Source organism: Oryzias melastigma, linkage group LG8 (genome assembly GCF_002922805.2).
Source record: "Oryzias melastigma strain HK-1 linkage group LG8, ASM292280v2, whole genome shotgun sequence".
In the NCBI taxonomy this organism is placed as follows: domain Eukaryota; kingdom Metazoa; phylum Chordata; class Actinopteri; order Beloniformes; family Adrianichthyidae; genus Oryzias; species Oryzias melastigma.
This window is the reverse complement of record NC_050519.1, coordinates 7,632,912-7,659,339: the sequence shown is the minus strand read 5'-3', so window position 1 is coordinate 7,659,339 and position 26,428 is coordinate 7,632,912. Positions and strand designations below refer to the sequence as shown.

The 26,428-nt window shown below is 36.2% G+C and overlaps 1 protein-coding gene across 1 annotated transcript in view; it reads left to right on the top strand.

Annotated features, from left to right (window-relative positions):
* The window catches only part of elfn1a (extracellular leucine-rich repeat and fibronectin type III domain containing 1a), an 85,107-nt gene that overhangs the window by 48,701 nt on the left and 9,978 nt on the right, over positions 1-26,428 (top strand). The window contains exon 2 of the mRNA XM_024272898.2: positions 5,508-5,597. The gene's annotated coding sequence lies outside the window, so the exon portion shown is untranslated. The remainder of the gene's footprint in view (positions 1-5,507; positions 5,598-26,428) is intronic.

The following is a 26,428-nucleotide window of genomic DNA, read 5'->3' as shown; positions in this document are numbered from 1 at the left end:
CTGCTTTTGCTTTGCAACCGCTTTTAATGTGAAATTTTTTTTATCCAAAAGCAACTTAGAAACATTAATATTTAACTTAAAGGAAAACAAAATGAGAAAGCAGGCTATTTTCAGGATATGTTAAACAGGAAAATATAACATGCTGCAAACAATTTTTTATCCGTTTTTTTTTTTTTTTTATTCATGCTGCTTTATTACAGGCATGTCCAAAGTGTGGCCTGTAGACCAAATACTGCGCCCGTTTAAATCTCCAACGGGCCTCAAGCTCCTTTCATAAATTCAATATGATTTTACCATTTTCTACAAACTGTGTGTATATTTCTTGATTGTGATTGGCTAAATTAGGTTTTCATATTTACCATAAAGAGGGGCTAATAGACGAGTCGTACTGTCCAATCTAGCTAACTTGCTAACTGGGAATAAAAGTTTGAAAATTGTCAATTTGACAGGGATTTTGGCAAATATATATATATATATATATTTAGATGTATTTGTTCTTTGGTAAGAAATGAAAAGTATCCCTCTTTGGGGAAAGTTTGGACACCTCTGCTTTATTATAACACAACTATAAGCCTATAAATTCATGAGTCCTTTTTTGTAAAAAGTTGAAATAGGACACTTGATTTAAATTCCGAGCATCTGTGTCAACCTGTGGACGTTGGCGAGCTATTTTCGTCCTCCTTTCCTGTGCACCTCAGCAGATGAGCGGAATCAGTCAAATGCTCAGCCTTTCAGCGCTCTGGGTAAGAGCATGGATGTGTGCCAGGAATCAGCTCCTCAATCTCGCTGCGGGTTCGCCGCTCCACCCACCACCACCGTCACCCCTCCTGCATCCCTTCTTCCTTCGGGGCGACAACCTGACCCATCCTCGCATTTATCATGTATCATGGAAAGCAACACAAAAGATGAGAAGAATTTGGCTGCAACATGATTTTTTTTTTGTCTGGAAGACAAGACACTAGAAAGCACTGTAACTTCTCCATATTAAATAGCCTCTTCTTCTTGGAAATTGAGCATAAAATATTCAGTGTTTTTACATACTGTTTGTTTCAGAAGAAAGCACTTGATGTTATTGCTTTGTAGGTCATTATGTGAGAAGTACGTTCATCTAGAGAGAATTTGAAGATGTAAATAAATAATTTGGTCATGAAATTTGCCTCAAAATAAAAACACTATTGGATTCACTCAAATTACATTATGCTTCTGTTGTTTTTAAAATCTTGTGGCATTTTTCTAATGATGGACATTAAGAAATAAACCTAAAAGGAGCCGTATAGTCTTACTTTAGCTTTTAGGAAATTTGGATTTGCGTTCATGACCTTCTTTTTGTTTTGTTTTTTTAATAATAAATATGGATTATGCCTATTTTTTGTTTTTTTACATGTGACAAAAGCTCGAATAACTTTTTTTCCTTTCCCCTCTTTGTCCTCAGCAGTCTTTAACTGCTGGGTTTTGTTATTTTAGTTTGGTGTTTGGTAGTCTTAGTTTGCGGGCTTTGTTTATTTGTTTTCTTTAGGTACTTTTGGTTAGGGGGATCTGCTGACTCAGACGGTCAACATGGTTGGGTCAGCAGTCTCCCTGATTTATTCTAAGTTTAGCCAAAGAGCCACAATGAAGAGATAAAAGAACCACATGGGGCTCCGGAGCCGCAGGTTGCAGATCCCTGGGTTAGGGATATGAGGGGCTGTAAGCTAGCAGGAGGAAGAGGGGCAGGTTGGTCCTTACCAACGGTCCTGCCTACAGCTCAGAGAAAAATTTCTGAAAATGAACTCCTGCTGCTCCAGAGAAACTATGTTCTCAAAAACGCCACAGATTTTTTTTTTTTTCTTTATTTTGGCTAAAAATGACATATTCTCCTTCCCAACTCGTCATGAATGGACGTAGGGTTCGGGCCTCCTCTGCATCACTTTTTGACATTTTGGGTGTCCCTAACTTGTTTTTTATACTTGCTGGCGATTTCCATTAAATCAGGGATCCCCGACTCTTGGGCCGTAACCTGGTTCCAGTTAGAGGGCCACTTGGTACCAGGCGACAGACGCTAATCAGGAGTCCCCAACCCTCAGGACGTAGATCGATACTGGTATCACAACCTGGTACCGGTTCTGTGTTCGTTATTGCGTCCCAAGGGTTGGAGGCTGCTGAGTTAATAGTAGGAATGGCCAGCACGTAAATAAAAAAAAAAAAACGACAAGTTGGGGACGCCCAAACATCAAAAACTGGGCCCGGAGGGGGCCCAGAGGTGGGAGTGCGTGTGTAGAATTATAACTAAAAGACCACTGGGAAGGCTTTCAAAATAGAATAGAATATTTATTCCTTTTAATGAAGAACTATGTTCCTATGAGAAACCAAAGATGCTCTTTTTGCTAATATCACAAAATTTTTTGGCTAACACATCTTATAGATTTACACTTAAAAAACCTGAAGATTTGCTTCCCATTTTCACCTCCAGAACTGTTTACACTGTGAGCCATCCAAGAATCAATAATGTTGCAGGACAACAGTTAGCAGAGGAAGGAAACCTGACCTCTGCAGCTTAACTAATGTAGGCTTGTTGTTGCCTCCTCCTGGGGATAATAAAAGTCTTTGTATTACAATGATGCATTTGACTGTTTTGACTGTTCCAGCCAGGAAAATCCCTTCACACAGACCCAACATTGCAAAGAGTCATGTTTTGCTGTTCCCAAAATAATCTCCCTACAAGTTTTTTAAGATACAATTTAATGGAAAAAAAGCATCGTACTGACTGAGGATATTACAAAACACTCATCAGTTACTTGAGAAATGCAGATGAGAAATGCTGTGGAACAGAACTGGGTTCAGTAGCAGTCACAGCAGCAGTTCAACAGTAACTGAACTGCAGCTGCCACTTTCCCACCAGGTAGAAAGTGGTAGAGTCAAGATAGGGGTGGTGGTGGAGGGAGTGATAGATGAATAAAATCTTTCAAGTAGAAGGTTTTGGGCTCCATGCCAGGCATTTTACATTTTTCTCTGCTTCTTATTCAGATTTAGGAAACTGGATAGAATACAAATATATTCTTTATCAAATGTGGTTGAAGTCCCTTGAGAAAAGGTGCTTCCTTTAATGGTAAAGTGACAGTTTGCAGCAAAGTAATCAGCAATGATAATCTGCCATCTGCAAACAGAAATATTTGAAATTTGACAGATTTTTTAATGGAGGGGTCAATTTCTTTTTTTTTACTTTTGCAATCTATTTGCTTTTTTTTGCAATTTGATGACTTACTTTTTAAATTTAAAAAATCACATTTTGTTGTATCAAATAAATCAAATCATTAATGAATTTTTTTATTTTGAAAAATTGCAAACAATGAGTACAATTTGGACATGGGTTGAATTCTCAGAATCTCTAACTTAGATGTTATTAAAACAGACTTTTTATCGATTAAAAATGTTTTAGAAGAAAATCCCATCAAAATAAGGATGTATACCAATTAGGGATGTACATTGGCAAGAGTCTGCGATATGATATGTATCCCGATATGTGTTTCAAGATACGATACGTATCACGATATATTCCGAGACTGTACTACAAGGGTTTCAAACTCAATCCCACAGGGGGTAAAAATCCACACATTTTAGATCGCGGGTCGAACAGGAAAAGCATTTATTGAACTCACTAAAACTAAATTTTTAAAACTTTAAAAATGTAACTTTTTAACATTACTATGAATAAAAACAGGCAGGAACATTATCCCTGAATAAATTAGCTTAAACCTTAACTAACTTTCAATATTTTACTCTCCATAAAAATATATTTTGTCAAAATTCTACAAGTTAGAAATGAGCACAAGATAATAAGATAACTAATAACAATAAAATAAATGATCTGGAATCCGGCCCCCGGGCCTTGACGTTGACACGTGCAACATCAGAGGGATTTTTCACTTTTCTGAACCCAAAACTAAGAAGTAAATGTCCTATTACATAAAAAAAAAAACAAACATGACGGTGACTGAGTATTTAGCACAAGCTGGTTGTCTCGAGATCTTGTGGTTTTGGTCGCTGTGTAGAGCTTCTCAAAGAAGCTCAGTGTGCTGTGCTGCCAACTAGTGGTTGGAGGTTTAGGTGGAAAACAAAAGTAAGAAGCTAAAGGAGGCTCATAAACAATTAATTAAATATTGTCTTGTCAGCATTTTCAATTGATATAAGTATAGCCAAACAAAATATCGCGATATATCCCGAATCATTTTTTTCCCACACCCCTAATAGCAATATTTCGGAGAATGATCATTAACATACATTACTTATTTGACATGAAAACTCCCAATAAGTGACACTAAGACATGGATTTGTTCTAAGAGAAAGTTCCAGAGGGATGTGCTTGTTAAGAAAACGGATCTCTCTGGGTTGGAGTATGTCAGCAGGGGCAGCTGCAGGATTGACCCTGCCAAGGACAGAGAGCTCCCCATGCCTGTTCAATGTCGTGAAATGAGCCATTGAACTGCTAAATGGAGTCTTTATGATGAGTAATTAAAAGAATATAGTTGAAGTCTCTCAAACTCCCCTTTTCACTTGGTTCCGCTGAGTTTTGCTGTCACGGGTTTGCCGAAAGGCAGCTGCCTTGGGCCACTTTAACTATCGGCCCTTTCACCAAAATGCAAATGGCAGCCTTCACAAATCACATGTTTGATTTTGCGAGAAATCTGCCTTTTTTTTTGCTGACGTTCATTACTGGATATTAAAGAAGACTGTTTATGCTTGTCAAGCAGGATACCGCGCCATTAGGTGTGAAGGAGGAAAGGTTGTAGCCTTTTATTGCTGCACTCTGTAAAGGAACACAAGAAGAAAAAAATAAACCATGTGCAAACAATGAAGACATCACGCTTCCTCTCTATTAAAACTTATTGGTACGAATGGAGAACATCCATCTCTCTTTGTGCAATGCGTCTCCTAGTCGTTTTTACAACTTCCATAAAAATGCATGAAGGATGTTGCCAAGGAAAGCCTCTGGTGTGCAGATTTTGAAATCTCACCCACTTTAAGGGGAGTCATTAAGATGATAGAGAGCTTGAGAAGAACTCATGTTTGATTAATTAGTAAAACTAACTTTGGCAAGACAAGAAACTGAAACAGAGCATTTCATTAGCTTGTGCTTGTTAGAAAAGGTTAATGAAGTAGTTCTCATTCTTGAAGTAAAAGGGGAAAAAAAAGAGCTGAACTCTTTTTTTGGACAATGATAATTCTAAATGTTATTTATAACATTCAGTTTGACCTCTGTGGTTTTAATTAATTATGGTGACCTTATTAAAATAGCTATGAAACACAACTTCTGAAAAAACAAGTCGCTAGGTTTGGCATTTGTGGAAAAATTTGGTTTAAAGGGCAGATCAGAAAATGAATTTATTTAACTACTATAGTAACATGATACATTTGGAAACAAATGACAGATAAATGAAGCAAAATCTGAACTTAAGTGACATCTAAAAAAAGGAAAAACTCTTGTTGTTTTCGTATTTCTCCGCTGAAATTTGTCCTTTACTGTTTTCCAGAGTTTACCATCGAAATCAGGGAACGTCTGCACGGCTGGAGGCCACCGGGGATGCTTTCTCACACCGAGGATTCCAGCCCAGATTACAGAGGTAGGTGCAGGTGTTTTGGTGCAGCTGTGCGTGTGTGTTGACTTAGCCGAGGCTCTGCATGAGCAAACGCCCCCTAAGAGGATCACATCGCTAATCCACTGGTCAATACACAAGACAAAGAACAGTACAGTGCCGAGTCACTCAGAGGACATGTCATCCTGAGAGTGGACAGCACGGATATCCTTCAGCGGATACACGCTGTCAGAGGCTGCAACAAGATCTACAACTACTCAGTGGCCTAGTTATGACTGCGAGATTGTGGGTCGGGCCACAGCGACTGTAAAAGTGGAACCCAATGGCTCCCTGTGCAGTATTAAGGGTTTAATTGAAGGGGTAAATCACCAAATGGTTCCAGAGTGCATCTATGCTTGCAGCTAACTGCCCACGAGGGGTTTGGGTCAAATATTTGGTGGAAATTCCGTACACAAAGGTGTGTGACAGCTAGTGGCAATTTAACACGAGTTTCAGCCCAACACGATCATTTGAAGCATCGTTTTAGCCTAAAAGTACCTCTGATTAACAACTTCCTCACCTTTGAGTCCTTAAATATCTCATCTTAACTGGCATTGACTGTTAAAACTGTCATTGTAAACTCTGTAAACAAGTATTCATCTTGAAGAGGGGAAAAAAAATCACCTGTCATGGCAGCTCAAAGGAAAACTAAATAACAGCACAAATCGCAGAATAGGACAAACAAGCCAACAAATGAGTAAATAAATAAACAAGACAAGAAGTAGTGGAGTATAGAAGTAGTGCAGTCCAACAACCATGGGAACAAGTGCTTATTGCTACACTGGGGGTGTCTCAGGTCTGTAGCTGAGGGATCCTCCTCTCACCTACCTCCTCCAGAGTCCAGTAAGCAGTTACCCAGGACGGAGCTGGACCTCCTCCTGACCAGATAATTCAGCCTCTTCTTGGCAGATAACAGAGAAGAGCAGATCTACTCAGATTTACCATGAGTCTTTTGGTGGACTGTCTTGAGTTTTGGAAGAGCCTACATTTTTTTCCCTAAAAAACAAACTAAACAAAACTTGCTAACAGTGTTAAAAATGTTTTTATCTTGAATTTCTTTCATTTAACCCCTTGACACTTGAAGTTGTTTCCTGAAAAGAAAAAAGAAAAAAATGAAAATATAAAAATAACTTATGTTATGTTCTTGTTTTCAAGTTGATACTAAATTAACATAATTTTGGAGCTGAAATGGTTTGATACATATTTGCATCAATAGTCATTGAAGTCCTACTTCAACTGTATATATGGTGTATAATATATATATATATATATATATATATATATATATATATAGATAGATATACATATATATTATAGATGTATAATAAAATATTCTTTCAGTAATCTTTTAATTATGACTGTAAAGTTTTTAGCCAAAATCAAAAGCCTTCGTCGTTTTAAAAGAAATATTTTATGCCCAGCGGCAGTGGCTCATTAGATATGGTATAAGCTTATAGCCCCAAGCTAGCATTAGCGGTACAAAAATAATGGTGAGCAATATTGGATTAGTACAGCCGTACAATTTTGAGCCAAAGGCCAGCTCGGATGAAGAAAATGAGTGTGTGCCAGGTGGCGGAAGAGAGAAGTGGTAAAGGGCCGGTCCCAAAGGATTTGACAGCCATATCATGGGTAAAAAATTTGGAAAATCTGCCACAGGGGCTTAGACGTGCCCGATCTCGGACTGAAACTGCAGTTGCACTGCTGTTCCACAGCTATAGCACGGCGGTACAAGCAGTCACCATTTTTGTGCGGTTCAAGAACTATTTCCACGTGTAACGGCGGCCAATTTTTGTACCGCGCGACAACTCCCTGGCCGTATGTCGCACGTCGTACTACCAGTCCACTGCTAACAGCATCTGTACCCCAGGGGATAAAAATTTTTCCGTGCTCCAGCCGTGATATGGCTGTGAAAGCCTTTAATAGAGATTTTGGCGCACCCAGTCAGCAGCTGCCTCATTGGCCGCAGGTTTTTGTAGCATCCGGTTTTCTGATCCAACGCAATTTGAATTAAGATGTAGAACTACTAAAAAAAACTATATAGTGCGGGTGCTCTAGATTTTAAAAGCAATTTGGACACTATGCTCACTACTTTTCTTTCTTTTTTTTTTTTAAACACCAGATATGACGTCACTGATTTCACAAGGTGAAAATCAAATCAATTTGTGACTCCACTGTGTTCTGATGATGAAAATGTGGATGGTTTACAAAAAATATATACATTTAAACACCTTATTTTTCACAAAAATTGTTCGACTGCAAAGTATCGTTATTTATATTTGCTAATGTGAGCATCGATGCCCGCCAGTTTTTTGCAAAGACTTCTGGGAAATTTCTAGTGCACTCAATTTTGGAATTGTAGATTCGGATAACACTGCAAAATGGCGAACGCAGGAATTTGGACATAGCCATACTCAGAAACACAGTTTTAATCATAGTTATTCTAAATAAGTCCTCAAATATGAAAAAGAAAATGCAAAAATAACGTTTAAAACACAAAAAATAAAAACATTTATTGGAGTGGGTATTTAAGGGCCAGACAAGAAGTCCCACAGTACATATAAGGGAATTTGGGAAAGCTTAAAACAAGGCTAACTAATAAACCCAGCAAATTAAAAAAAAGGGTATTGCAAATCTGGCAACTTTACTTTGGTAAAGTTCGTTTAGTGTTGCACTCCTCCACTTTGTTTATTGTTCATTTAAAAATTTAGCACATCCCATCATTGGTAGCCACATGTTATTATTGCTTCATTATTGTTTTATTGCTATTTAATTTTCTTGCATGTTGGCAAAGCTTCTGCTTTTCTTCGAAACTCATTTGAATCGAGTGTACATAAGAAGCTACACAAATGCAATTACCTAACTTTTGTTTATCCCATATTTTGTCACTGTTTGTTTCATTGGATTTTACATCGTTTTTCCAATAGTTTGTAGCTGTTTGCACCCACCTTGTGTTTATTTTGCCTGACTTCAAATTGTAAATTGAATTCTGAATCAACATTCTTGAGTTTTGCTCTTCATTAAGTGAGTCTGAACCAATATTTTTGTTTATCCAACAATTTTTTTACCCTCCAGTTAGAGCAAATCGAAGTAGTTTGTGCTTTCACTGACTGATGTGCAGGGATAACACCCGGAGTGTGTTCACACTGAGCAATCGGTGCTACTAAAGTGGCCTTTACAGAAATAATGTGACCCTGGTAATCATCAATGATTCATTTTCTTGCAATCATTTTTCATAACCTGCATAACCTTTCAACTTGGATGACTCACTAGTGACTCGGGTCGTCCATAATTAAACAGCGAACAGAGGAGAGGTGCCCTGTGGTTTCATTATCGCATTTGTCATGTTTTTTAACAGCAAAAGAGGTTTTCAATGTTTTTTTTCTTCCTCTCTACATGCAGGAACTGAGGAGTTGCTTTTTTTTGGGAGGGTGTGGGTTGACTATATGTATATTTCTTATCAAATAATTGAGTTTCTGTTCATTACACAGTATATTTTTCATTTGTGGGTAACATATTAAAAAATACTCCTACAAAATGATTTTTTTCACAACAGGTGAAGCAGTAATAGTTTTTTTTCATTACTTTCCCAACTCAATATTTTAGTAATACCCTTAAAATTGAAACAAAAACATCGTTTTCAAAGTAAAAAACACATTAAATGACCGTTCTTCCATTTTAGCTGCTGCAGCTTTCGTCTCATCGTGCTGCATAGTCCAAGCTTCTCCATCAACCAGGAGTCTTAATCGATGATACTGGGGGAGACTTATTTGAATGGATTACTTTAAAGAGCATCATGGATTAGCTTGTAAGAGACATGGATCCCTGAGGGAGTCTTAAATTAGTCACATGAAATGATTCTAAAACATTCTCTGGTCAGCAATTACAGGGGCTCCTTCCACATCAAAACAATGTAACCCTCCTCATTATCGCGTCACTGAATGCATCAATGTCATTTTGGCCCGTGATAACCTCACACTGGCTCTGTCACATGGTCTGAATGACGCTTTCCCACTTTTGCTTCAGTTATTCTGCTGGTAATGCAATGTAAATATCTTTTTTTCGTGTGTATTTTCCTACACTTAAAGGAAAATCTGCATTTTCTATAAAAACACTGCATAATTAAAATAGGAAATTGCTCATTTGCATACAGTACGTGCAGGGGGTTTATGAATTTAAATGACGAGGTATATCTGTAACATTTTTATCTGTAATGCATTTCCTAAACTGAGCTCTTTTTTTGGTAAATTGTTTTATGTATGCATGAATCTCCTTCATGTATTTGATTTTTTCAAACTTTTACCTTAAATGTATGCAAGTAGAAAAAAAAACTTTAAAAATAGCAAAAACCAAAAACTTTATGTGTAAGGTGTTTCTCTTGTCTGATTAAACTCTTAACCTTGCATTTCATTAATAGTGCAAAGTTCTCAAACTTAACAAGGATAAATTAATAAAAAAAAAAAGTTGTGGAACTTTTTTTTTTCTATCCATAGTTCATCTTTGAGCACAAACGATAAAAATTAAACCAAACCAGCAAACAAACAGGAATCAGCCACATGTTGTGGGACGGGAAGTTGCTGTGCAGAGTCGACTTCACTCCACTGTTGAGTCCGCGTTGGATCCCGGCAAAACAAACCTGAGTACAAGATCAGAAAATCAATACATCCCGACTTTGTTTACCGAGTTGGAAAAGCAACCTCATTCCAACTAAATAATTAGTTAAATAAAGAACCCAAAATTCAATCAGCAAAAAAAAAAAAAAAATCCTTTTAAAAGAAGACAAGAAGTGGTCTAAGTGGATCAGCCTTTAAACCACTTTTCAAAAGGGGAAACAAGGCTAAACACTTGGCACTGGTTTAAAACACGAATGCATGTCACTTTAGGTGCTGAAAAGATATTATTCACAATTTAACAAGTGTAATAATAAGGGTTTTTGGTGACACAAATAATTCAGTTAGGTCAGTTTCTTACTGATGATGATATATATGGCAACTTTTGTTTACATAGTCCCCTGGTGGCAGAACCTTATAAAACTATTTGAATAAATACAAAGCATTTGTTAAAACACCTCAAAATGAAACACTTGATTACATATAAGTAATTTAATTACCCTTCAGTTATCTCTGAACTCTCCGGTGCATTTGATAATCATGATGGTTGTTTATTTTGGAATTATACCGACCCTCCTATTAGTATTGGATTCATTAAAAATTTAATGTGAAAGCTTCAAAAAGTTTTAAGATCCTTGGCTTAAAACAAATAAAAGACGAGTTATGACAAATAAACGTGATAACCATTAGAAGAATACCTTGGAACATTGTATAGTTTGCTGGGCTTTTTAATTTATTTTACGTATTTTTTATATTTTTTTTACATTTTCTTGACTTTTTCTTCGCTTTCCTTTGAATTATACATTTTTTTTAGTCTTTACACGTTGGATTTTTGTCATATTTAAATTTTTTTTTTCTCAATTTTGTGGTTTATGCAATAAAAGATATAGAACTTACAACTCAGAATTGATTTTAGGGACAGTTTCAGGTTTATCATGAAATTATTATAAAAAATATCAGTTAAGACAAAGAAGTTGGTTTTGTACTAAAAAGATTGCCATAAAAAAAAATTTCAAGGGCCTATATCACACTATTCTAAACCTTTCAGAGTAAACTATAACCATACACATGATCTCATTTGACCTTTAACACACTACAGAACAATTTTTTATGAAATATGAATTATTTTCACAAGCTCATTTTCCTACCCTCAATCTCTGAGGCTCCGCCTTTTTCCTCCTTGTGGGTTCCGCCCATTTCATGACGTCAGCCAAGTGCCGGCCACGGTATTGTGTCTTTGTTTCACCCACAAAAACAAACAAAATTAGATTTTTTGCAAAGATAGATGTGCATATTGTGGAGCCTTACTTTATTGACCAAGAGTCAGATCTGGAATTTGAAGTGCAATTATTTCTGACTGATAGATGAAAAGCTAAGCGAAGGGTCTTTCATACTGCATTTATAATAGGAATTGCTAAACAAAAGGACGCTAAAATCAAAGTTTTCTGTTGATCACCGCTAGCTCATAGAGAAAGGGTGTGTGTGTTAGCCTGAGGCTAGCAGCGCAGACTCTTCCTGGAAGGGGCTGTTCCCCCACGATCATACGTATCATAGACTGTGAATAGAGATGGACTCAACCAGCTTTGACGTCAGCCATAGAAAAGGACCCATCTCTGGCTACAGCGAAATGAGGCCAATTTGGGCGCCGCCATTTGGAACCAGACGACAGTGATTGGTTTGGGTAATCTGAGTCAAACTTTCTATAGCAACTACTGTTGCCAATCAGGAGTAAGCTTGTTCGAAGTTCACACCCCTTTCCACTGAAAGTAGCTCGTGAGAATCTGTCAATCAAACGATTCGAGGTGCTTTTACTGAGGAGTCTGATTGGTCAGTTTATAACTTAAATAACTTGTAAAAGAAGATATTTAGAAAAAGATGTCAGATCAAGAATGGATATTTTGACAAATAGAATGACTGAGTCATAACTGTTTATTTCTCTATAGAAGTCTACTTCCTGTTTGGAACATGAGGGAGGAGGGGTCAGTGTGTCCAGTTCCTATTTACAGTCAATGACACGTATGAACATGGGGACCCAATCATTTGGGAGGGGCTAATGCTTAGAGAGCGGTATTGGAGAGGAATCCAAATATATCCATGAATCTAGTAAATTATCTCTTTGAGGGTGTTTTTTGTGAGGAATTAACATTAAAACACACTTAAAAGCTCAAAAAGTTGATTTTGCATGATATAGGCCCTTTAAATAAGTTATAAAAGTAAGTTGTAAGAGTAAAGAAATGCTTGAAAAGGCCCCAATCTACATCAAGTGATTGATAATTGACATTGTTTGAAGGTAAATGTATGACAAAGTTATCTGCCAAGCTTTTTCACCTTCCCTTTGTAAAAAAATCCTTCACTGTTTTCTTTAGAAATCAAAGTCTCAGGACACTAGCCTTTTGCTCTAAAATGAAAAACCCAATCATGAAGAAATAAATGGAGTTTAAACATGGTACCACTGTTATGACAGATAGCTTTCGGCCATTGCTTACACACCTCCTAATGACTTTTTTCCATGCCACTGATAAAACACTGTGGCACCTTTCTCCTTGTGACAGGATACTTCTCTCATATCCTGACAGCTCAGTGTTTCCCTCTTATTACATGCCATTTCTTCAGCCATGCAGCACAGGCAGCACTGCCTCTTGTCTCAGTCGAAATTTAAGATGTAAAAGTGAATCAAAGCTCTCCTCAGCCTCAAGTTGTGTCCTTCCTTCCGCCAGTTAAATCGCAGATTAAATCTCTGCTCTGCCAAGCGAATAGAATTTTTACATTTCTTCATTGCTGTGTTGTCGAGATAAAAACCCCTTAAGTTTAAATAAAAGATGCATGACTATCGACTGAAAAAAATGTATTCCTAATCTTCGTTTTCCCTGCATTTATGTGTAAAAAAAGGTGTGTGGAGGTTTCTGATTTGATGCGTTACCACGGACGGCTGTTAGAGACCACCTGAAAGCACAACGCTGCACAGCTGCTATAGTGGTGCAGACATAAAAAGAAGAGCTAAGCGAGGCTTTGGTTTATCGCCTACAGAACAGGATTAAAAACCCGAGCCACTCAGCTTTAAAGAAGGATCTCTGACCATCTGCTTTTGTTTGCACCTCTAAAAGCTGCCCACCAGGTTTTACAAGTTTTGCTTCCCATTTTATTTCTTTACATAAGACAAGAATTTTCTTTTATACACACAAAGTTTTACTGCTTCTAATTAGGGCTGCCATGATTAGTCGACTAATCGACTATTAAAATAGTTGACAACTAATTTAATAGTTGATTAGTCGTTACTATATATTATATGGAGTCAGAGTGTAGTCAAATTGAAAGTTATAATGGCATTATGCTAGCTTTTTGGACTAATTTGGCATTTACTAAGGTTTTTTTTAGGCTATTTTGGAGTTTAGCTAATATTTCAGCTACATGCTAGCTACTTTGGCTAATTTAGGCTTTTTTGTTTTGTTTTTTAGGCCATTCAGGGAGTTTAGCTATTATTTCAGCTACATTATAGCTATTTTGGCTAATTTATTGATTTTTCAGGTTTTTAGGCTAATTTGGACTTAAGTGAATATTTCAGCTACATACTAGCTACTTTGGCTAATTTAGGCTTTTTTTACTTTTTAGGCTGTTTTGAAGTTTAGCTAATATTTCAGCTACATGCTAGCTATTTTGGCTAATTTTGGCTTTTTTGTTTTTTAGGCTATTCAAGGAATTTAGCTATGATTTCAGCTGCTACATCATTGCTATTTTGGCTAATTTAGAATTTTCTTCTGTTTCTAGGCTAATTTGGTGTTAAGCAAATATTTCAGCTACATGCTAGCTTTTTGGCTAATTTAGCTTTTTTTGTCTTTTAGGCTGTTTTGAAGTTTAGCTAATTTTACAGCTACATGCTAGCTGTTTTGGCAAAGCCAAGTGGTTTTTTTTAGGCTTATTTGGCATTTAACTAATATTTTAGCTGGCTATCAGCTTCAGCGTTTTCAGCTATTAGCTTCAGCGATTTCAACTATTAGCTTCAGAGATTTCAGCTATCAGCTTCAGCAATTTCAGCTATCAGCTTTAACGTTTTCAGCTATCTTTTTCAGCATCTTCAGCTATCAGCACTAGCATCCTCAGCAGCCAAATTCAGCTTACAGCATTCACACTAGTATTATCGCACGTAATGCTATATATCTAGTTTCTAGTTAGTTTAAAGCTAAGGATGGTTAATATGTGTGCTTTACATTCACTTTGCACGTGACTCGATTAGTCGATTAATGTGAAAAAATAATCAGTGACTAATCAACTATTTAATTAATTGTTTGTGGCACTATTACTTCTAAGAGAAATCAATGAACGGACAGCCAAGACATTAGCATGCAATCATCCGTCTCCGTCATCTAGATGCAAGTAAATATTTCATGACTCACTCTTTATAATGCAGTGAAATGAAAAATGCCAGGTATGCTGTCTTTCCATGACACTTGGTTCCATTGGGAGCCTCTCTTTGGTCTGGAAGACAGCAGGAGACAAGACAGCAGTCTACTCAAATGAGAAAACTGTCACAGCATCATTAGAGAAACCATTTGCTGGGACTCGTTTCATTAGCTCACGTGCTTTGTTATTATGCCACCCTCATTCTCCAATAACTGTGGGAAAAATAGTGAATTTTCTGAAAACTTTAATCAAAACCTGCTTTCTTTGGTTATTTGTATTTAACAGGAAGTGACCCTTCCATCAAAATTGATGTGTTTTTCATTATTGTTGTGCCGCTTGACTTCCTTTGAAAGATTGCACTGAAGCTGATAATTGCATCTCAAAAGGTTTAAAGATTAGTATCAGTGCCTGACTGTCCACGTTGGGTGGTAATTTGTCAGGATTGTGGCGGAAGCTTCATAAAGAATGCCTTGTCTCGCATGCTTTGAAAACTTACTCAATTTGAAGCAGTTATTACACTGCGAAACCGGACCGGTGATTTATCAGCTGTCAAAGTCACTGCAAAGTCACAACTCGAATGTAGCTGCCCTGTTTTTGTTTACCGTTTTATTACCGTTTTTATTCTATAACAGATTCACATCGGAATTACAGTATACAACATAAAGGAACTGCTTAAATGTTAAGAAGGCTTTTACAAAAAACTAATTCATTAATCTTGTACTTTATGGCATGATATAATTTCTTTTTTTCTCATCTTTCCAAGCGAGCAAATAATAAATTAACTATTTAAACCAATGCAATCCAATCTACACGGAATTTATCTTCTTATAAACCATTTTACTGCTTTAAGCCACGTTTTCCAAACTGGAAACTGAAACTTTTTCTTTTCTCTTCTCTTTAAAAAAATGCCTGCTAAAGCCGGGTCTTAACCAACTGGTGATGCAACAACTGAACCTGTTTTTCACACCGTCTGCTGTTCGATGAGCTTACTGTTCTTTTAGCAGAAAACAGACAGGTGGGAGGAGGGATAATTTTGCTTTTTTTATTCATCACTGAAAAAAGTATTTGTTAACAGTCAGTCAAAAATGTAAGCCAATTCCATTTTCAGACAGTTTTTTTTGTACTCCAAAAAGCCTTATTGCTATGTTTGTAGAAAATAAACTGCATCCACTGTTCCCTTGTATAAATGTTAGTGCTATCAATCGATAAAAAAAAAAATTAGATTAATCACATTTTTGGGTTGTAATTAATCACAATGTTTTAATAGGTTAAATTTTAGGCCAGATTTTTATATTCTGAAAGTTTAAATTTATAAAGTGTAACTCTAAATAGAGTAAACCTGTGGTATTACTCCACGAAAACAAAGATGCTGACATACAGCTATAAGAAACAAACATTGTGTTTCTGCACTTTAAATGGTCCGAGTGAATACTCGATTCTGATTGGCTGCTGGGTGTGGATGCGTGCCTTCAAAAAAAGTTCCGGTCACAATGTTCTATACGTGCAGACTTCTTTAAAACAAACGTTTGCTTCGTGATCTTTACAGTAAGAGGTAAACTTTCACTCTGAACCTTATGTGCCTCACTTTCCTTTGCCGCTGCTGTCAAAATCGCTTCCGACTCAGTGAAGCATTGCCGCGTTACCATGGCAATGGGCCGAATTACCTATTAAATAGTCCACCTTTTGTGAAAAGCGATCTAAGCTGAAAAAATAAAAATAAAATGGTAAAAATTGATTGAATATTTATTTATTTTGTAAGAGACAAAGTTACAAGCGGGATAATGTGCGATGAAGTGTGCATTATCAGACATTAACGCTTGCCATGGAAGCGTGTACTGGCGGAAGACAGTTGCTTTGCGGAGTGTAAATAATTAGTGCTAAGAAATAAACACGTTTTTTTTTATTTTTTTATTTTAATAATCACGTGTATTAACACGTTAACGTTGACAGCCCTAATACATTTCAGAGTTAAAAATATGGCTGCTTTTGTTTATAGCCAAACCTAATTCAGACATCTTGACATGCCAGATAGGTCATGATGCTATTTCCTTTAAACAGTAAGACAGACTTATGAGTGTCAGGAAAGCTAACCGTGCTCTACTGCCCCATGTGGTCTCCTCGGCCTATTACAGGGAGTTTTTATCCCAGAAAAACACATAAATTATATCATATCCCCTTAATTAATAATAAAAGCTCTTCATCTGCATTTATTTTGTTTGATCAGTATTAACTAAACCTTTTTTTCAGTTTTCAGAAAAAATACATTAAAAATATTTGAAAAAAGATAAATCTTTGAACAAATCTTTGAACATTTTAATGGAATTAAAACATCTTTTGCTGCTAGACAACTTTAAGTGCATTTGTTTATAAAAAATGTTGACTGTGCTTTTCTTTGCAAACCACTGCCTTCTTTGGACACATCTTTTGTTTGTTTTTGACATATCCAAGTCTTCATAAGCACACATGGGCTTTAGATGTTTGGCAGAATATTAAATAAGAAGAATTTAGGAAGTAATTTGGATGGAAAAGACTTTTAAACCAAAGTTTTATAAATACGGAAACTAAACAAACGTGATTTCAAGCAAGACATGATTATCTCATTTGCATACTGTTTAAGGATTGCAGTAGTTTACTGTACTCTGAGTTGACTTCCTTTAAGATGTTTTTATGGGTTTTTACAGCAGCATGGAGTTGGATCAGGTGCCTGTCATGTGAACGAACATCAGACAAAAGATGCTGATTGACTTTGCAGGAAGGCGCGTTGGCTTCATAACCAAAACACAGCTGAACCCATTGGCCTTGATGAGCTGAATCTGTCATATTTCCTCTCATTCACAATATTCCGTTAGCTCCTGAATACATGCCCCTTTCAAGCTTGATATCATGCTACTCTAATAAATAGTTGCACTCATTTTTCTGCTCTCTTAAAAAATGTGGCCCATCAATGGCGTGCATCTGTGATCCATTAGAATTGAATTTCTTTTTCAAATAGTTCTCTCTGCCTTTGCCCATTCTGATTAGGCCACAGCAGTGATGAAACACTTTGCATTATTAAAGGCTGCAGTAAAATGAGTGTTTTAACAACCTCCAGCTTTGATTATACTTCACAGAAGTCCCTTTCAGACCAAGATTTGGGACAGAATTATAAATTTATTCAACAGTGTGTAGACAGGGGGAAATTGTCTTTTTTTTTTTTTTTTTTTTAGGCTGACTGAGGTCAGCTTCTTCAACAGGCCGCAGTGAAGAAAAACACTTGTGCAAATGATTAATTACATGACATAAAGCATCTGCTCACTTTGTGATATATCTGCTTATATGGCCTCTCAACTTTGCACTAAGAATTATAGTCGAAGCTGCTACAAATCCCCTGAAGGCCACTGCACAGATGACATTTATTGACTCAACATTTTTATGTATTACTCAGTGAGAGATTTTTGTATGTTTAAAACAGAGGTTGTGATAAATTTTTGGTTGATGCAGTAGTTAATGTTCTTACTGGTTGATGCATTATTTTTTTAACAACATCTTTTTGACATGACTGAAAAAAATGTAAAAAAAAATAACTCCTACTTGACAAACTGCACAAGTTAGGAAGCTTTTCAGATTTTTCAACATTGCATCTTGGATGTAAAAAAGTCTGAGGTCTTTTAAACATGTTTCATAATGGTAAAAATTAAAACGTTGTCAGCTCAGGTATGTTTGTGCAAGGGTCACATGTTGGTCATCTCCAATCATCTCTTGATCTATTCTAAAAGTGTTCCCGGCATTCTTTTTATTTTTTTATTATGATTATCAGATATTCATCAGATCGTTTCATGTTTATCAGATATATGCCTCTGAATTGTGGGTGGGACTGTTGGAACGGAAGTAAGCCTCCACTGATTTCCCATCATTCCCCTTTTTGCACTCTCTCTCGCTAGCTTACAGCCCCTCACAACCCCAAGTTAACATTACAGGTGCAACAAAAATGGTGAACAATACTAGAGCAATCCAGCCGTACAGTTTTGAGCTAGATCCAAGCTCAGACAAGGAAAATGAAGACGTTAATGGATCTATTTGTCTGCAAGTAGTTAAATCAGAATAGAGTGGAGCGGGAAAACTTTGGCCCGCCCATTTCAGTTGCTGCGTTACAACTTAGTGCTTTGTTTCTTATCTGCTCCTAGTCCATCACAGGTTTGATGAATAACTACTCAGAAATTAGGTTTTAATCTTTAATATTTGTCCTCCATGAGAAAAATGCTACAAGAACATGTTAAAAGCATCATGTTGGAGTGGGTCTTTGAACATTTACCTCAAAAGGGCACTACCATAAGTGATGGAAATTTAAAAAAAACTGAAGAGAATGTCTCAGTTTTATACGTTGATCAATAGTGTAATGGAACAATCAATCTCAAACTATATGCAGTAAAGTTCTTTTTGAAAGAATCTTCCATCATAGTTTTGGAAAAGGTAGCATAAAGTTGAAGAATCAGTCTGTAAAGAGAATTTCTCTAAGTTTTTACAACTTTTTGAGTTGATTTACAATTTTTTCGCCCCCGCAACTTTTGTCCTATTTAAAGGTTAATGTGTGCATTACCTGATAGTTGACTTAATATGCTACCTGAAATATACGTATTCAAAAGAAAATGTCCAAGAATTTGTTTCTGTAGTAATCAAACCCTTAAATACACAATGTTCCTCATTTATTGGGGTGGTTCTTTTCTAAAAAGTTAACCTGTGATGTTTTCAGGCTGTAAAACCCCTCACTACACACTATACACTTTTCTCAGACGTTCAAATTTTTTACACTTGTTTCTTTTGTTTATTCAGTTATTTAGACATTTTCAATCCCAAATGGGAGGATATTGCCTCTTGAGATGAAACATCTTGAGAGGGTCCTTCTTTCCAGTACTCAGACAAATTCAGACAAGCATGGAGGAGCAAAAATCAGCAAAGAAAAACTAAACAGAACTCATTTGACAGTAACAGATGACACACAACACTCGCATACTTTTATGCACAACACACTGACTCACAATGTACACTTCTCCTGATAACGGTTCATAACTTACAAGGCAAAATGCAGTGGATTCCATTTCGAAGAAAAATACGTCCAGTATAAAATGAAAACAAAGATCTGCTGGAGATAAAATATTTATGTAGATTTGATAAACTGAACTCATTTTGTACAGGTGACACGACACAGAAGAGATTAACTGACATTCTAAGCACCCAATCAGGATCCAGAATGAAGAATTAACAAGAAAAGCATGCAAAATTGCACAAAAAAAATCTCCAACTGCGATATAGTGAGGGAAAACCGTATCCCTATTTATTATGCACACTGCAATAGTTTATATTGGCTTCTTGTTAATGGAAAAATTCCCAAAATGTGTGACTTTATGGTGGTGAAGAAAATTAAAAACTGATGCGTGAATATATGACAACATAAAATACTTTAAAAAAGAGGCCATAAGATATAAGTACCTCTCCTTTAATTGCTATGAACAGATTTGTCCAGACATGATTCAAAAGAGAGCTTTTTCAGTATTAAAGCAAGAGCATGCCAAACATATTTAACTAAGACCTCAGGAACTTGCTTTTTTTCAGTTGAATGAAAGGGCAAAATGTGTTTCTTCAAATTTCATTAAAAAATGCCAGCGCTTGCTGATCTTTTCTCTCTATTTACCGTCATTGATGTCCATCAGTTGGTTGGCCTTTAGTCCGCGCAGCCTTTAGATTAGCAAGAATAAAAGCCCTCTCAGCAGTATACCTGTCATGTTGCGTTGAGATCTCCTTGAAGTCCACGCTTGGCTTTCTGCGGAGCACCGATATACCTTTCACTCCCCTGATAGTCAAGAACAAGCCCTCCGATGCATCTTCTGCCCCATATTAAGCTTGAGCGAATTTGCTCTGTCAGGAACAATAACTTTTCTCTTCAAAGAAGAGACAGTTTCATTTTGGCGGCAAAGCTATCACACAAGGAGGTTGTTTCTATTTGCCACCCTGCTGTTACCCTTCAGTCCTGCATTCGGTGTAGATGGATCAAATGGAAACAGCATAAGGCGGACTCTCCTAACATCCTTGCAAGCGCCAACGCCTCCTGTCACTTTCTTTACCTGCAGCCTTTTGTGATATTAGTTGTGTGTGTGTGTGTATATATATAGTATATATATAGATATATATATCTATATTATATATAGATATATATACATATATATATCATCCCAGTCTTCTTAAACGCTGGCAAGCGCCAACGCCTCCTGTCACTTTCTTTACCTGCAGCCTTTTGTGATATTAGTTGTGTGTGTGTATATATATCTATCTATATATATAGTATATATGTAGATATATATATCTATATACATATCATCCCAGTTCTCTTAAACGCTGGCAAGCGCCAACGCCTCCTGTTACTTTCTTTACCTGCAGCCTTTTGTGATATTAGTTGTGTGTGTGTGTGTGTGTGTGTGTGTGTGTATATATATATATATATATATATATATGAATGAAATCATCCCAGTCTTCTTAAATGCTGGCTGAATAAACACACATTTTCATGTTACCGCCTGCTGAAAACCCTTTAGCAAAAAAATCTCCAGAGTCTTCTATTTTATGCCCCAAAAAAAGGAAAACTGCAAAATTGCAGGAAACGAAAGAGGGCAGTTTCCATGTAATTTATTTAAGTTAAAGTTATCTAGCATTGTCTTTGGCAAGGCAATCTCAAAGCGATAACACCCACTTCCTAAATGTGTCAGATAGTCTTATTGGGTCAGACAGATATAAACATTCAGCACAGGGAACGCTCCTGTTCGCAGCCTGTCAATCAGAACACACAGGCAGGGTGAGCTGTCAGTCAGACACACGGTCCTGCAGTCCAGTGTAATTGAATTAGCTCCAGTGTCTTTCTGAAGGTTAATTGGTGGTGAAACCTTGGCAAAGCATGGCATATTAATTGACAAAGATAAGGATGGTTGTCTTATCGCTGGTTTTGTCAGCATATGTGTGAACTTTATCATTTTGCCAGCCATCAGATATTAAAACTATTATGGAGTTAAGGCCTCCACATTGTTTCTGGTTCATTTAAAACCTCCTCGGCTGTGAAATGTCTGAAACTTTCAGCTGTGCTGAGGGCAGAGTAGCTCCTGATTCAGAAGGAAATGCTATGAGTCAGCAGGTACAGAACCGCCTCCAGCAGACGCTTTGGCTCAGAGGGCAAAGAATAAAAAGGAATCTGACATGTTGATGGTCACTTGATGGCTTGGAAAATTAGATTTACACCTGCAGGTGTTTTTTTTTCTTTTTTAAATCATCAATCCATCTGAAAATCCAAATGAAATCAAATGTGCTTGTGTCTGTTCATATGGCTATTTAAAGTTGAATTTCTTCTGAGGTGGATTTGTTCTAAAGGCATGGTTGTGTTAGTCAATAGTCACAGATCACTGCATTTTTATAAGAAAAGGCTGGGAAGAATTATGAACTATTCCTATTCCCATAATCTTTTTATCTATTTTCAAAGAGTTCCCAATTGTCTTTTAATTATGATTATGCAACTTGTGGCCAAAAATAAAAAAAAAACTTTGTCTTTTTCTAAGATATAGTTTCTGCAGTAGGAGTGGGCGATACTGGGAATCTGTGTATCGATCTGGCATCAAGTATTTACAGGGCTAGTATTACTAGATATCAATGCGATTATTTTTATTTCTTGAAATATATGATTATAGAATAATTTCAAAAAAACAAAAGTGTATAATAAAAAAGTATGGAGACTTTCGAGAAACAAGAACGTTAATTTGTTAATTGCAACGACTTGAACTGAACATAGATAAAATATTGTACGTGTTTATTAATACTGGCACAATTCAATATTTATAGTAAGAAAACAGAAACTAAAGCAAGATTTTTATAAAGCAAAAATGCAATAAGGTGTAACTTCATTAGAACCATAAACATATATTTAACAAGAAAAATAAAGTAAGGCAGTTATAAAATAGTCACAAGTGATTAAGGTAAACAAAAGCAACTATATAAAATGATATATAAAAACTACAAACAGCACAACAAAAAATGTTTCAATTTCATTTTATTTCTTCTCTCATGTGCCACCATATACATAATGAACAAGAGTCATCCATACATAATAAAACAAACACAACATCTTGTCACATGTATCCACATAATTACATATTTTTTACACAACTTTCACAAATTTCTAATTTTCAAATCCTAGTTTTTTTTTATGCAATCTTTTTAATACCAGAATTTTTTGCGAGGTTTCTGTTTCAGAGAATTCTACTCTTTTATTCCTATAAACACAAAACTTCTTTGTCTTAATGAAGTCCGTACAAAGAGTAAATAAAAGTCTCCTTTCCTTTTATTATTGCAATTAGTAATACATTTCACACAAATATGCTCTGGAACGAATCTGTTTTTGATCTTCCACATTGTCAACACCATATTTAACTACACAAGATCTGAGAACTTAAGAGTGTTAAATTTGAAAAAAGAGATCGTGGGTGTGCATGGCCTTTTGGTCTTGTGTGATTTATAATTCTCAGAACTTTTTTTCTGGAGTACATCTATTATTATAACTTTTTAAAGTATTTCCCCACACCTCATTACAGTAAAGAAGAAATGACAAGCCTGCCATTGGTGTAAACATGTGGCTCTTTAATGACTCCGCTCTCCAATGAACCAGGAAGATGTGTGTGAGCAACAGGAAAAAATACTGTTAACACAGACAGACAACATTACCAGATTGGGCAGTTTCCTGCACAAATTGGGTAGGTTTTTACTCAAATTGGGCTGTTATTGCCTAATCTGGCAACACTGCAGACAGATAGACACTGCGCTTGCATGAACTCCATTAGTTGATTCAAGCTCTTTATTGGACTTATTATAGAATCACTGAAGAACGTATTGATCTAACTATGCTGGTATCATACTTCACCTTGATATCAATACTATCAATACTCAGATAAATGTGCCCACCACTATTCTGCAGAGCAACAAATCTGTCTCTGAGTTGTGGGCAGGACCATTGGCACAAAGAAGCCCCACCCCTGTCCCCGCCCCCAGAGCAAAGTGGAGCAGGAGTGGGTTTGTATCCCGCCCAGTTTATTTTCTACGCCACAAATATCACAAATCTGTTCCAAGCTACATTTTTTTTTGTTTGCTCTTGATTTCATGAACTAAAATAAAAAGTATTCAGAAAAGCAATTTTGAGCTTAATTTTCTGTTTTTATGTCCTCTATCAGCTGAAGAATGCATCAAGAATTTCTTAAAAACACAAAAAATACAATTTTAATCAAAGCTGGCCTTTTAACAATGTTGCTGATTTGTTATAATTCTCCTGCAAGTTTAATTTATTATCACAATGCTTTAATTTTTCCTTAAGTCTTAACTTAGTATGAAGTGTCAACCACCATGGAGCTTCCAGTTCATAATGGGATTTCTTTGCTCTCAGCTTAAATCATAGCAGGTCATGAGCCGGCTGAAGGACTCTTGATACACTATAGAACAATAGAGAAAGATTCAGGGAATTTACAAGAGAAGGCTGGCCAGCAAGTCATTTAAAGTTTTACCAAGTATGACACCTGTGTGGAATACTAAGTGATGAGGGAGCAAAGAGGTGGTTTTTATATCTAAAGTGCTAGAGGATACACCTACATCAGCCAAACCTCTGCTCTTAAGGCCTTAATTATCCTAGAAACGACTGTTTTTTGACATTTAGCGCTAAACTTTCATCAGCATTAATTAACATCCATCGAGCATTACTTTCTTCTCCAGTGCCAAATTTGAAGCTACTTAGCAGGGAATGGCGCTAATTGGCAACAGTACAATTATTTATAAAATGTTCACTTCTGCAAAACATTCAGAAGCTTGCAAGGCTTGATTAAAGGAAATTATCAAGGGTAAAAGTTTAGTCGTATTCCCGGTATTTCTTTATACTATCCTGCTTGGGGTATCACAAACTTCAATTGGAAAGCAGCTGAAAAATTCTGCCTAAAGCGGGGGATTTAATAGTGTTCACCCGCTTGCTTTTATCAAACCAGAATTGATTTTTTATTTTTCTATGTGCACAAATAACATCAAAGAGTGTTTACATTTGTTATATTTGGCAAATAAATTTATCTTGTTAGAAACGGCAGTTTGAAACAGCAGGTGAGTTTCAGTAAAAGTATGAGATTCAGGCAGAATCAAGCACTGGCCTAGTGAAATAGTAGTAAAGAAAAGAATCTTAAAGACCAACTTTGTGGCATTTTGCTGATAATGGAGGACATACTGTATATAAAAAAGATTAAGCTTAAATTGCATTTCTGAGTATTTCTTTATTCGTATTGATGTGAATCAGGAGTAGACGCAAAAATGCCATTTGAAACAAGCTTGTTGGTGTGACATACAAAGTTACTACGGCAAGCCGCAAGCTCCCTGCTCTACTCCATGCAGACACATCCACTTATAGACTAGTAGATCTTTGTTTGAGAAACGTCTGGCTCAAAACTGTATAGCTGGATAGCTCAAATATTGCTAGTTGTACCTATAATTCATTGATTGGTTTATTTCAAGCATATAGATTCCAAGCATAGATTGAAAAATACTGAACAAAACACACAATTAATTCAAACTCATCACAGAAACAATAAAATACATTGATTAGAAAAAAAAAACAAACAAAAAAAACCCACTTATGTCACATTTGGTTCATTCATATTTTGTGATAATTAACTAAAGTCCGTAGAGTTTGATTTATTGCTTGAAAAAGAGTGGGAAGAAGTGAATTTATATAATCCCACCCCTACTTAATTACTTTATTTCTCTGTTTTGCATAATTACATAATCTGGTTGTTGCCTTTTTTTTAATAATGTTAGTTTAGGGTTGTGAGGGGCTGAAAGCTAGCGAGAGAGAGTGTAAACAGATGGATCATGGGAAGTAGGGGGAGGCCTTACTTCCATTCCAATAGTCCCGCCCACAATTAAGAGGAAAATATATGATGAACTACTGCCGTTCTGCAGAAACTATGTCTGAGAAAACGACATTGCTTTATAAAAATTAGCTAAAAATAGCATAATCATATTTAAAAGACCACTGGGAACGCTTTTATAATAGATAAAAAGATGACCAGAGTGGAATTTTTATAGATGATTGGCAGGTTTTGTATAAAGTAAGCACCTTACAATGTTAGGTACAATTGGAGACAAACTTTGATAGAAGTTTTTAGGGAAAAAGGAAACTTTAATAATTCTAAGACTTTTTAACAAAAATCAGCAAGTTGTTTCATGTGCAGGAAAATGAAATGTTTGCGTCTCTGAATTAACTGTCAGAAAATTGTGAGAAATTTGGAATAAAAACGACCCAACTGAGGAAATCATCTGCAACACTGGCTGCTCAACCAGTACAAACTTGTGCCCTTTCCCACATTCTATAATATAAGGAATTTAGCTCCTAAAATTCATATTTGATCACAATTTCATGCTTCAAGGTCCTGTCTTTATTTTTACCAACAAAATAACTTCTCCAAACTTATTGCTTTTGAATTTTTTTTCTGACTCCAACACTTTGAATTTCAGATGTGGTGCATTTAATAAAATGTAACAAAATGAAGATATTTACATGCAACTCATAGATGCAATCTATCCTTCAAGATAGAACCTCAAGAAGTAGGTCTTTAATTGACCCATCAATTATTTTCCAAACATTATTCCCATTATAATTAATGAATGAGGTTAATGTCCTCTTTTGTAGCTTCAAACTGCGTGACCCCCTTTTTTCCTCTAGACCCACTTTGGTCCAGTAGTTCTATGAACGCTGCATTTTCGTCCCCAAGAGAAGCC